We start from the raw sequence: 2440 nt of genomic DNA, 5'->3' as shown, positions 1-2440 counted from the left end.
TTAGGGCCAGCCAAATAGCTCAATGTATTTATTGCACCTGCAATAAATAAATAAATAAAAGCTCCTCCAAGCAGGCGCAGGGGCCGGGAGTTCGATCCCTGGTCCTGCCGTGCCGGCCCCACCCCTGGGGCATGCTGAGATGGCAATTGAGACTAGGCGTGAGGGCGCGTGCCTGTAACCCCAGCTCTTGGGAGGCAGTAGACAGGCAGATCACTATAAGTAGGTCTAGCAGTAAGACCCTGAACACCCTGTAGGCCTTTCCCTAAAATCCAAAAAAAAAAAGGAAAGTATTTAATTTTGTTTGCTAGAAAACTACATACAAAACCAAACTTATAGCAGGAATATGCTACTGAAAAAGCACAGCACCATATAGGTGATTGATTGCTTGGTTGATCGATTGATCTGCCCTGCCCTTTCGGAGTTGACCCTCCTCCTGACCGTGACGGGCTTGCCAGTCATGTGGCCTTTTCTTCCCAGAAGAACATGAATGTCTTCAAGGGTGATAGAAGGCTGGATGCCCCAAGCCCAGGGACCAATCACCCAGAGCCTGGATGGGCAGGGAAGGTGGGCCGAGCCCTGGGCTGCTTAATAACAGCGTAAACAATGAGAAGGAATCTAAAAAAGATGATGATGGACCTGAGAGCTCTCAATCACAAGCCCAGCTCCTTCCTTGTGCTCTTTTCTTGCTTGGGCTGGATTTTTGTTGGATTTATCTATTTGCAACTTTGGCATCTTTTGCAACACCTAAAGACAGGCTAAAATTTCTCACAACCAAAACAATATCTTCATAAGAAATACACTTGCATCTTAGTTAATGAATTTAATTTGTTCCATGATCTTGGGGAAGATATTTGTCACCTTATGGGAGGTTGTAAATGGAAGCAAAATTTTGCCAACCCACAAAAGCCTGTGAGCTGAGACATTACTATAATGTCAATGAGCCCTGTGCAGCCCTTCCCAGGGCATAATCACACACTCGAAGTCCTGGCCTGGACAGCCACAGTCTCTGCTCATGAAGGTGATGAGGAGGAGGCCCAGGCAGGAGGATGCTCCGGGTCCAAGGAAAGGATTCTGCCTTTCACAGGCTTTCTCACATCTGGGTAGCACAGGACCCATGAAGCCGGCCAGGGGCGTCTTAGAGGAAAAGATACTATGTGAGTCTGCTTTTCTTTCCCCTTCCTTCTCTCCTAGAATGGAGAAATGGTGGTGGCTCTGGGTTGGTTGCCTTAGGTTTGACAGGAGGCAAGGGCTTCCAGGTGTGTAGCAGGGAGGACAGGAGGAGCTGCTCACTGTGACAGCAGTAAGCACTATACAGAGCCTGCCCAACTCACCTGTGATACAGCAAGAAAGCACCTCTGCCCCTTGGACTCAGACTTCCCACCTCAGGCTGGGAGGACACCCACAGACCCTGTTCTTCCTGAAGGCTCAGTCTGCGTGCTTTCCAAAAGAGCAGCACCCACAGACAAGTGCTGGGGCCAGGCGGCACCCCCTGCCCCCCAGCAGGCAGCCAGGGGCTTCCCTTCAGAAGTACAGTTGACACATGGGCTCCCAGATGAGTCACCAAAAATGGGGAGTCAGAGAACATGGTGTTAGACTCGCTGCTAGGCGAGAATGTGAATACTGCTTAGAGGCTGAGGCCGGAGAACTGCAATTTAGTGAGAACTTGTCTAAAAATAAAAAGGGCTGAAGACATAGCTTAGTGGTCCCTAGATTCAAAACTATCTATGCTGCTAAAAATTTAACAGAGGAAGAATAAGACAAATGCAATTTATACCACAAGGATTAGGCTCCACAGCTCTTCTACTCAAAGGCAAGGCCACGCCCTTCTCCGCCACAAGGCCTTGTGGCCCTTTTCTCCATCCCCACTCCCACCCTCCCGCAGATCAGGGCGAGTTCTATTACACAGAGATCTGTAGAGTGGAACCCCGGCTGCCCCAACGTATGGGTTACAAAATCCAGCTACCTAAAAATGAAATTGCACCTATCCGAAATAGCTCTTGAAATAGTCATAGTTTTGCTTTTTCCTTATTCCTGATTACCATTCTAATTTTCAGTGAACCAGGTAGTGACTTCAGTGATGAGCAGGGTTTCCCCGTGAAGTAGTTCCCTACTCCTGTTAGCGGCAGGAGTTATGCAGGCGCGACATCATCATTAAATGCAACGTCTCTTCCGTACTGTTACTATGAAAAGTGCCCTGCTCACTAAAGTAGAACGTATTCACAGGTTAAGTAGAGTGGGCAGATATGACGGGGCTTCCGATAACAGTCCTGTACGTTACTAATTAACTGAGAACTAATTGTTAATAAGAAATTAAAGAAATACGAATGTGTTAATTTTCATTTGACCGACACGAAGCGTGCGGGATTGCAGCAGAGCGCGGGAGGGCTGTGCTAGGCGGGCGCCCGCCGCCGCCGCTTGCTTCCCACGACGCTGAGTCTGC

The sequence above is a fragment of the Octodon degus genome, unplaced genomic scaffold (assembly GCF_000260255.1).
Source record: "Octodon degus isolate 3935 unplaced genomic scaffold, OctDeg1.0 scaffold00093, whole genome shotgun sequence".
Taxonomy (NCBI): Eukaryota; Metazoa; Chordata; class Mammalia; order Rodentia; family Octodontidae; genus Octodon; species Octodon degus.
This window is presented reverse-complemented; position numbering follows the sequence as displayed.